We start from the raw sequence: 11,725 nt of genomic DNA, 5'->3' as shown, positions 1-11,725 counted from the left end.
TCTTTATGCAACATAACATTCAAGATCATCACTAAGATTATAGTTGAAAGAATCAAAGTGACGCTGGCATCTTGTCTTTCTCCAAATCAGCATGTGTTTTTAAAAGGACGAAATACACTAGATGCTGTCGCCAGTACACAAGAGTGCCTACATTCTATGTTCTCTCAAAATTCAGAGGCTTCTATTATGAAAATCGACCTCCAAAAAGCTTATGATGTGTTGGACTGGGGGTTTATGCAAAGTCTCCTGGCTAAAATAGGTTTGAAACCCGGCCCTACTCGATGGATCATGGCATGTATTGAAAATGTTAACTATGCCGTCATAATAAATGGTTTTCCCTCTCCTTATTTTCGTGCTACAAGGGGCTTGCGACAGGGCTTCCCACTGTCGCCTTTCCTTTTCATTTTGGCCATGAATTCATTGAGTTTACACATCAACAGAGCAGTTGAGGAAAAAACGTATGTTCTGATAAAGATCTGCAAGCATATCTACATTTCTCATAACATGTTCGTTGATGACGTCCTGTTATTTGCAATGTTGTCTAGAGCAACCTGGATCTGCATTAAAAATATCCTTGACAGATTTCAAAAAGTGACTGGGCTTATTATTAGTAAGGCAAAATCGTTCCTGTATCAAAATGACTCCAACCGGAACATGATTTTATGGATCTCACAGCTCTTTGGGATAGAAACTAGATCTTTGACAGAAGGAATCAAGTATTTGGGATTCCACCTCAAAGCGAAGGCTTATACAAGGAACGATTGGCGATGGCTAATTGACAGATTTTTAAACAAGATTTCGATGTGGGAACATAGATCCTTATCATTGGGAGGCAGAGTTGTCCTCGCCCAATCTGTCTTGATGCAACTGGCGGTTTACTGGGCCCATCTTTTTATTCTCCTGGCTAGCATTATTCATTCCATGAACAGGATTTCCGCCAACTTTATCTGGGGTGCTAAAGTTGACCGAGGAAAAATCCATCTGTCTAAAATGAATAGCTTAGCGATGCCAAAAAAGCTCGGGGGTTGGGGTCTTATGGATCAAAGGCTGTTTGGAAAGGCTCTGGTTTGCAAAACAATGTGGAGAGGCATCTTTGGCGCTAATCCTTGGAGTGCTATCATCCATCATAAGTATCAAAAAGGTAGAAGTTTGGAGTTCTGGTTCAGGTTCGGCTCCATTGGAATTAAACAGGGTTCTGCAATTTGGCACAGTTTCAGAAAAAATGAAAAATACTTCTTAAACAATCTGAAATGGAGGATGTTCTCTGGAAGAAATATCTTTATTGGTATCGACTCTTTTGCTGGCTATAGGGGGATTCTTCATGTTCCAGACCCTCTTCTCTTTGTCCTTCACAGAATGGGCATTTTTACTTGGGACAAGATCATTGTGGATTGGAGGGGCCTTGTACCTCTTCTGAAGGACACTGCCAAAATTGGCCTTCCAGCTGCCTTGTTATCACCTTGGGAAAATGTCAAGAATGCTCTTGCTGAAGGAGGGATAAAGCGTGCCGAGCTAGAAGATCATTTAGTATGGTCTCTATCTCATTCTCACTCGACAACGAATGTAAAAGATATCTATTATGATCTTGTTTCCAAAAAGAATATGCCTGCAAGACAGATTTTTCCTTTGGTATGGTGGAAACTCGGTTGTCCTCTCAAAGTGATTATCTTCTCATGGTTAGTTTTCTACAACAAAAACTTAACATGGGAAAACTTGAGGAAGAGGTGGTGGCACGGCCCTAGTAGATGTGTGTTGTGCAAAGCTAAGGAAGAGACAAACTTCCACATGTTCTTCAAATGCACGGCCTCCCAACAAATCTGGTATGAATTGGCTTCTTCTTTACATTTTCCTCACCTGAGTTTCATTTCTATTCATGCAGCTTTCGATTGGTGGGGAAGACAAGAGGAATCTAAGTGTCCAATCCTTCCCATTGTGTTATGGTGTGTCTGGAAATGGAGAAATTTAAAGATTTTTGAAGACACAAATATCCCTTTCAAGTCTGTTTTGTTAAACATCTCCACTCTCTTTGAATCGATCCAAAGAAAGGATTAAGAGCTGTGCAGGTTCTTGGTCTGGAGCGGAGCACAGCGCTTTTGACGAGGGTGACCAGGTGATCTACCGGCTTCTTTCACCTGGGGAACTCAGCTGCCCTGTTTTCTGCTTTGCCAGTTTTCCTCCGGCGGATGTGCGAATGGCAGCCGATTAGTTTCTGAGTGATATTTCAGGCACAACTCATTCGCTGTTTTTGGCTATGTTTGTCGTATTAGTCCATCCATCAGCATGTTTCGGCGTGCATATGTTTTATATGTTTTATTATGTGCTCAGTTTATCTCAATATGCTCCTATATGGAAGCCCATGGTTTTATATGTGACTCTCATTTTCATGTAAGTTCTGTACAAATCTGTCTTTCTTGAGTCTGGTCACCATTTATATGGCAACCGCAAGCTTCTCTGTACTCTACAGGTTATGTTGCATATATTGCCTCAATATAATTATATCGCTTTTTCTTTTGAAAAAAAGAATCTAATAGTTTTCTTTAGTACAATAATGAAAGAAGAGGAAAATTACTTAAAAACAAAATCTATACTTTACCACAATTTAGATATGTACTTTACCATAATTTAGAGACATGAAACAAGATTATTTTGAGGGCAAAGAAACATTTAAGTAATTTTGTCTTCAAACTTTTTCTACTATATTACATTGCATACCACACTTGTTATATATAGTTTTTTATCCCAATTTTTATATTTATTTTCTAAATTAGGTGAAAATATCATATTTAAATTTGGATTATGAGGTTATATTATCTAATTAATGTTTATATCAGGGAAAGCCATATAATAATATTGGTAATAATATCGTATCATTAACAATTTTTTAATCAAAATTATAATTATATAATTATATATATAGGAAGAAATTTGTTTATAATAGGAAGATGGGATTTGAAACAATCATGATAGAAAAAAAAATACGATATAACTAGAAAACACATTATTGTACTTTAATATAAAAAGGGTCACCATATATATATATATATATATATATCGATCGAAAAGATTAACATAAATAGGAAATTATTATATTTTTATTTTTTATGCAAAAATGTAAATCAATTTTAACATTTGATTTATTATGTGTCAAATCCATATTGAGTATGGAAGGAATTGAACTTGTCCCTTTTATTGAGAAGTAGACCATTGAAATGTTTTAAAATAAGATTACTTTTTATGTGTGTGTGTGTGATATTGAAAAAGTTTACTTCTATCCTAGACTTCCAAGTCTTCCAAGTCTTCCATCTTAAATTTCCACCAAAGCTTCATTTCCCTTATTAAATATGTAGCAGAACATCCAACTTTCACTTTGTCTAAGCATCCACTCATCTGACCTAAATACCACTCTGTATCCCAACAAAAGTTACCTAGTACATTTTCACTCCTCGTACGGTCATATGTCTTTGGTTCTTTCGATTTTTCTATTATTCAAGTGTTGAACATATTTCATCCCATAGCCTTCTTCAATACTACAATTGTCTCAAATGTCTCTCTAATGAAATCAACGAATCATTCACTTTATCTTCAAGTAGATGCATTCTACCTCCATATATATGGTTTCTATCAACTAATTGAGAGAGAATATCAAGTAGATTCTACCTTGATGCACCACCACTCCCAACATGTGAACAACCATCTCCATTTTCTATAAGAAACCTAGTCACTGAGCCTACACAAAAGCCTCTAATAACCAAGCCCCAATAAAAACCAGAATCCAACCCATTATTTTCCCTTCAAGTAATTAGTCACATATATACCATGACCACCCAAAATAGAAAACAAACTCCAACTTGTAAGACTTGTAAAACACCTCCTCATATAATCAACTTCCTACCATATCAAATTGTTCCAACACTATCTCACTGATGAAGAAGAGTATTTTCACCAAAAAATGTGTCACAAATGAGCTCTAATATCTAACTCCCTTGGTGGTTTGGTGCCCTTCATAGAAAATTTTCTAATACCACTATCATACCCCAAATTATTCCCATGAGTTAAGGCACATTTTGACATCTGAGCATGCAACCCTATTATGGTTCCTCATCAATGGCATGACGAACATGTGAGTACTACACCTGAACTATGTCTCTACATTTATATTTTTGTCTATGTGATTAGTTAACAATGTACACACGATAAACAAGTAACCAGTCATAAGTACAATTTATCTTCTTTACTTCAACATCATATATGCATAATTCATTTATTTAGTAATTACACATACATCAACATCATCACAATGTAATAGTACACAAGTTGTATAGATGTTTTAGCACTAATACTGAGAAGCCCAAAGGGACATGGTAAGGATTTTCCATCATGTGTTATTAGCTATTCTAATATTTTCCTTTATTGTTATTGGTGGTATATGATTATTGTTCACATGGGAGGGTAATGAACTCTTTTTTTAATTGAAAACCTTTATATTTCTAAGATTTATTTATTTATTTTACATGTTCTTATGTGAGTGTTAGATTCTAAATTGTATCACAATTAATAGTTAGTATAATGTATTGATGATGTATCTTAATCAAATATTGCTATCACTCTTTCTTTAAATTTAAAATCTATTGTAACATTTCTTGTATAAATTCACTTAAGGTATTTTCATTAATGTTGATTTCACTTGCATTCCATTTTGGGTTTCCCTTTCATATCTAATTTCTTTAAAATCTAACTTTCACAAGGCATAATATGGTAGTAATACCCACAATCTCGATGGGATTCGTATCCCAAATGGTGTGAATTCTAACAAGAGCATCATACTGGAGAGATCCCCTTAAGACTATAAGCAGTGCATATGGCCCCAACAACATAATGGTCCAATAAACTTGCTCTAATATAAATAATATAATAATGAATATTTTACATCCAAGTCCCGATAATCTTTCCATATAATAACGAATATTTTACATCCAAGTCCTGATAAGCTTTCCAAAGGGCCTATAGTTGATAAACATAGGGCATGATCCATCATAGCAAAGTAAAATATTACCAAATTAAAGAGGCTTGGCAAGGAATGTCTAAACCAAACGACATGGAACATGCCTAATGAGGAACCTAGAAAGACAAAATAACAACATTGTTAGGGAAAAATGAATAAACTATCAAACAATTTAGAAAATAAATATGCATTCAAACCTTATTAAAAGAGCTTGGGACATAATCACATTACCAAATTTTCATGCCCATAATAAATCAGGTGGATAGGAATGCTAAAACAACTAAATGAATTAGATGTGAGGCTAATATCATTGAAACTAGTTTTTTTCCAAAATTACCACAATATAATTTGTTTTACAAGATAGGTATTATTCTTAAACAAGTGTCTAACTATGTTTGGATCTAGATAAAATAATGACAAGTAAAGGTGAGAAAGCTATTAGAAAAGTATGTTAGGTCAAAAGGAAAATTTGATTGCATTCTAAAAATAAATATTGGTTACATGGACCTTAGAAAAATTTGCACATCAACAAAACTTTCATTTTATATTAAAAAAAAAAGAAGAAAAGAAAAAAAGATATCTCAATTCAGGCTCTTTATAGAAACTTCCAACTACTACATAAACCTCATATCACCATTTTTATCATCTACACAACTTTATTTATGAGAACCACCATTATTTTGCACAAACCTTAGCACCAAGGACCTATTGAATTAACATAAATTTCACTATGTTTTCAATGGTTAACTCAGACAATGTGCCACTATAATTCCATTGCCAAAATATCTCACTACTTAGTTTTCAATCAAGTTTCCAAACTTTGCATAGACCTCAAACCACCACCTTTTTCCTTTCTTGTGTTTAAAACACAAGAAAATTGGAAGAGTAGACATGGTGCACAAATTCACTCAAAAATAAATTTGTATTCTACAACACAAAGACAAATTACAAGCCACATAAATAGTGGTCATTAGATGCAACAGATTCCAAACAAGGAATTGCTTGTTGAGAAAATATATCATCAAAACCAACAAACTAATCTACCTATTTAAGTCTAATGTAAGAATTTTTTCCAAGTCCCCCCTTTAATTCTTACGTTAAATCATTACAAAGATAAATACAAGAAACATAAATTACATATAGTTGCATCTATCTGGCTGGTCTTCCTGGGTAATTATCCCCACTCTGAAGTCTCCCAGACAGTGCTCTTTTCACCAACATAATTTTTAATCTTCCCATTCAGCTCATTTAAGACATAACCACCTCTAACAATATTTGACGAACCATTTATAATTGATGCTTCTTGATCTCCCGAAGGACAATCTCGATATTGGACTGCATCCGGCAGTCAATTATGCAATTGACCTTTATGTAACCTCCTCTATAAACACATGAATCTCATATCATAACTTGTAACCAATTCTCTTGATGCCCGAAGCACAACGAGATGCATCAACATATAATACATTCACAAAATTAATCTAGTTATGTGTTCTCTCAATACTGAGGAACATTGAGAACCACTAAGTTAATTATATTCTTTTGTTCATTACTTGGTTTTGCACCTCACAATTTAAAATACATCACTAAATATCAAACTCACACCAAAAAATAATAAATACATTAATCTAAATTTGTTGCAAATTTGGATTCCTCTCTTTAGCTACCGGTGGCTTGCTATGTTGCACTCCTTCCATTTAGAAGTAATTATTCAACTTAAGCATTTCTTGGCAATACATCCACGTACTGTTGAACCTTACTGAATGTTTTTCACTTAGGTCTTGTTCAAAACACCCAACTGTGCACATGCCTTAAATACTAGTAAGGATATCCCTCATACTTAATTCCATAGTAGTGCAGAGGCTAATAATAATTCCCATGCAATTCTCTATACCAATAATAAGTTTCTGGACATTGCACTAAAATTGGTTGGGGATGTGGTATATTTGTTGGAGCCTAATGATAAATGGTACCATTTCCTTTGAATTTCCACAGATAATCATCGCTTCAACCACAAGTTCCTATCAATGTTGATAACAAGTGTTGAATCATCATCTCCTTTGGTGCGGAATGCATAGTTCACATGATTCAGATCTCAAATTTTGTGACCGAAATTACTACAGTTCCATCTGTATCAACCGATGACTTGTCGAAAAAAAAATAAAAAATAAAAATAAAGCTTCACAGATCATTTCTCGTTTATTCATGACTACCACACTTCTTGTACACCATTGAGGCTACCATGTCTTCAGTCAACATACAAATTGCATCGAACAGAACAGACGAAAATGATTGATTTCTAGAATGATGTGGATAATGATGGTGACAGTGATGTTGCCTATTGTGTGTGATATAAGGCATTCGATGGCCATCCCATATCTCTATGAAGCCCAAATTCAGGTGAATCAGAGCTGCAAGTTTGTAGCTTCATAACCCATATTATCTCACTGCCATTTCCACCATTTAATTTGTGGAACATCTATACAGAGAGGAGAGGGCGCAATTGATGGTGCCACTGCACTTTCTCTGAGCAACACAAAGAAAATGAAAGATAAACCATAACAGTAGATTTTATGGCGGAGGGGCTCCAGTCTCCATATCACTGTATATGATTCTTCCTGTCACAACGTCCTCTGGGTATGAGTGTGATTTCGTCCGAAGGAAATGATTGTGGCTTATTAGCAGCTCCAACGCACAAGAGATGCAAGGCCAATAACTGGTGACTATTTTGTCTATGCATACAACAGAGCCAACGTACAACGACTGTCTCCTTCTCCAGGTGGCCTTTCTCACATGCACCATCCACACAAGCGCATAGATCTACACGAACAAATAAAATTCACAACATATATAATTTTTCACACACTCTACAACTAACCTATGTACAAAGACTTAGCTCTCATGCCTCTCACATTTTCCTAGCTTTCCCAGCTTTCCCATAAGGTAATTAAGCCAGTATAAGCTTTGATACCAACAAGAAAATTGGAAGAGTAGACATGATGCAAAAATTCACTCACAAATCAATTCGTATTCTACACCACAAAGCCAAATTACAAGCCACATAAATAGTGACCATGCGATCCAATAGATTCAAAACAAGGAATTTCTTCTTGAGAAAATCTCTCAACAAAACCAACAAACTAACCTACCTATTTACTAATGTAAGCATTATTTCCAAGTAAAACATGACCTACAACAACCATATTTTTCTTACATAAAACTATATTGGTCTATCACTTGCAATGAAAATTGAAGTTACTAACACCCTTTAGTGCTCCCTAAAGGAAAGATAATATATTTCATGACAAATCACTCACTAATTGAATCCACCCATGGCCAATAGACATAATATAATATTCAATAAATGAAATTCATGAATGTCCATTGAAAGTTGAGCATAAACCAACTATTAAATTTCTATCAAAATTTTATTGTGGCAAGATGCGCTCTACCTGTATTATAGGGGAGATGTGTAGATGTAATGATGCAACTAGATGTGTAGATGTAATGTAAGAAAATATGTAAACATTTTTATGAATGTCTATTAATATGTTCATTTTATTATTGTAAATATTTACAAATCCTTTAAATAATAATAATAATAAGAAATTAAAAGTAATAAAAAATCATAATATGCATATCACATTAAAATATATTAGTATTTATAGGTTAGGATTATTTTACCTTATAAATTAAAATGAGTTGTCTTTAGTGAGACTTTTTGGAACCTTTTCCCGTGGGTTTTTCAGTCTAATTTCTCTAAAATCCTACAGTCTAATTTCTCTAAAATCCTACAGGAATTTATTGAAATCACAAGTTTGATGGGTAATTGTTGCACAATCCAAGTGCCCCAAGGGTTTTTCATGGTGCTAAATCCATATATATAGTGAAAAAAACCAGGTTAAATGACACCAATCAAGATTTCACCTCAAATGTTTCCATCGGAAAGTCCAAAATGTCGCACTAAAGACAACTCCAAATTAAAATAATGATTCTATAACCATATTTGAATTTAATTGATAAGTGCATAAAAACTTCAACACTTACAATAAACTTACAATATAACAATATTTTTAATCATGAATATTCACACCCACTTTACCATAGATACTATTAACTTGTAAACCACTTTACCATAGATACTATTAACTTGTAAATATATGTTTGTTACAATACCATGGTCCAATACAATACCATGACTCATCAATACCACATCCCAAAAACCATATCTCATTTTACAATTAAAATATTTTATAAATATTTTATTTGAATTTAAGTTTATAGCAATTTTTTAATTAAATATTAAAACAAAATGATTATAATTACTTTTGAAATATATCTAAACACTTTATCACATTAACATATATAAGATATAAATAGTAGCTATAAATTAAGATCAGTTTTACCATAGAAATTAAAATAATAATTAAGTAATCATATTTAAAACTTAATACTTATAATATAACAATAGTTTTAACCATGTATATTTACTCTCACATTACCATGGATATTATTAACTTGTAAATAGGCTTTGTTACAATACTATGGGTCAATACCATGGCTCATCAATACCACATGCCCAAAAACTATCTCTCATTTCAATCAATATATATATATATATATATATATATATATATATATATATATATATGGAAGAGATTTTGTAATAATAATAATAATTAATTATTAATTATTAAAAATTAAACCAGTATAGATCCATCCTAGCTTTGGATCTATCAAGTTCTGATAGGGATCAAATCTCTCGAGGTGCAAACCTTTCATCAAGTTTTGCACTCCAAAAATAGGTTTGCATGAGAGATTTGATCCCTCTGGGTGCTTGATAAATCAAAATGCCAATTCTAATCAAAACTTTGACAATGCATTTGTGTATTTAATTCCATATACCCAAAGACATCTTCATATTAAACAAGTGGTGCAAGGTAGCGTAGTCCCTGTCGTTGAACACAGAAACTAGAAATTGCACCAAATGTTGCAAAGGAAACATGTAGCATATGAAAAAGAGCATAGATGAAAAGTGATTTGATATGTTATGTAATCTAAATGTAGCCCAATTTAAGTAAAAGAGAAATATTCATGTTGTTGCCATTGTGTAATCTCTTATAATTGGGATCTCTTTCTTTCCTTTATCATGTGAATATTTAAATGGAGAATTAAAAATTTTAGATATCTAAATGATTGAAAATTATAAGTTCAAATGTTAACTAATGCTATTGTTAAATTAATCTCCACACTTGAATTCAAAAAAGTTTTCCATATTAATTTTCAAACACAACTCTACTTTTAAAAACATAAGGACAAATCATGAAGGGTTTATTCCTTACCTCATGATTATGGAACTACTTAGGCAACTAGGAGTTACATTGTCACTTAGAAAGTATCAACAAGATGATCCATATACATTTTATAAATCTATAAATTTCAAAAAAGCCTACCACTTCTAGGTGTTGAGTAAGTGGACAATGTATAAGAATTTTTTTTTAACGCTTTCTCTACCACATGAAACCATGCTTCTTCGAACTATACAACTACCATATCATTATTATACACATTTAACATTAAAAAAATTTAAAAAGATATGTATTAATTAAAAGAAATCATTTTGAATTAAAATTTTAGAAACTATGATAATGCCATATGATATAAAGTGTGTTATCTTATTATGTGTGTCTATCAGTAATGATGCAGAATCAATTTTATGTTAGCGCTAATTTTGATAAATGACAAAAATGCAACATACAATTCGTGCATGCGAAATCAATAATTCTTGAGTTAAATTTGAATTTAGACATCAAATGGATAAGGTAAGATAAATCTTAATGGTTCTCTATAAAATTTGAAATGATTTATTATAAAAGGAATTATAGGGTGAAGATATTATAGACACTTACAAACACATACAACATAATTCAATGTAATACACATTCATTTATCATAATTACGTTAGTTGAGATTGATAATAATGTACTTGTTACACATCCTAGTAAAAAAAGTGTGTTGTGTTAGATTGTTATCAGTGTACTTTTTTTGTTTCTCATCACCTCTCTTTCATTCACACTTTTACTCTCAAATTATTAGTAGGCTCAATTTATGCATAGCCTTAAAGATGAATGTAACTATAGTCTATACATTATAAAATTCTTGGTGTCAAACAATTATCTTCAAACACAAGTTTTTCATTTTTGATGAAATTTAAGATGTGTTGGTGCATTTGAATCTTGTTGGACAGTGTACATGGTTTTGAATAGAATATGAATAATAGCATTCAATTTATCTATAACACATAAAACATTTCATTGGTTTAGACATATATGTATACATAGAATCATCTTGATGTTATAGCATTACAAGTTCTGAAACCCAAAATATGGAAAAATCAGACGTTCATCCTGATAACTAAATTGAAATACTATTGGGGATACCATGACCAGTTACCCTTGGACCTGATGATGGAAGTAATAAATCGTAAGGAAGTCTGCCAACCCCATTCATGTTCTTTTTACTCAAATCTTCATTTCTTTGATATATGATTTCCTTTACCCCCTAAATTGTGGCAAAAAAACTTCAAAAGGCTTCTAGTGCTCTTGCATCATTAGTCCACTTAGTCTCATGTATCTCGCCCAAGTACTCTTCATCTAGTGAATGTGTTGAGAGAGTGTTAGCGACAACCATGGTTTTGGTGGCTTGGAGCTAAGTTGTTATTGA

The sequence above is a fragment of the Pinus tabuliformis genome, chromosome 4_2, assembly GCF_031772625.1.
Source record: "Pinus tabuliformis cultivar Carrire ecotype Pingquan chromosome 4_2, CPIR1, whole genome shotgun sequence".
NCBI classification, from domain to species: Eukaryota; Viridiplantae; Streptophyta; class Pinopsida; order Pinales; family Pinaceae; genus Pinus; species Pinus tabuliformis.
This window is presented reverse-complemented; position numbering follows the sequence as displayed.